This window comes from Penaeus monodon, chromosome 30 (assembly GCF_015228065.2).
Source record: "Penaeus monodon isolate SGIC_2016 chromosome 30, NSTDA_Pmon_1, whole genome shotgun sequence".
Taxonomy (NCBI): domain Eukaryota; kingdom Metazoa; phylum Arthropoda; class Malacostraca; order Decapoda; family Penaeidae; genus Penaeus; species Penaeus monodon.
In genome coordinates this window covers 3,285,165-3,285,405 of record NC_051415.1, presented here as the reverse complement: position 1 = coordinate 3,285,405, position 241 = coordinate 3,285,165, and the positions used below count along the sequence as shown (strand labels likewise).

The following is a 241-nucleotide window of genomic DNA, read 5'->3' as shown; positions in this document are numbered from 1 at the left end:
CACTAGAATACCTCCACATACCAGAAACATGTATAAGCATATTTGAAAATATTTTGTTAGTGCTTGTATTACCCGCATGGAAATGGGAAATAGTCCTCTATTGCTAATAATATGTTTTTTTCCAGATAATGTTTATGAATCTTTGAAGGGAAAATATGTTAGTAGGGCAAAATATTAGCTTTGCACTAAGTTCTCAAGTTTGATACTGATGAATATTAGGACACAAGAAAAATTACAGTAA

At 30.7% G+C, this 241-nt stretch overlaps 1 protein-coding gene across 1 annotated transcript in view; it reads left to right on the top strand.

The window, feature by feature from the left end:
• LOC119592455 (phosphatidylinositol 4,5-bisphosphate 3-kinase catalytic subunit delta isoform-like) overlaps positions 1 to 241 on the top strand; it is a gene marked incomplete in the record, with an annotated part of 17,810 nt that overhangs the window by 5,517 nt on the left and 12,052 nt on the right.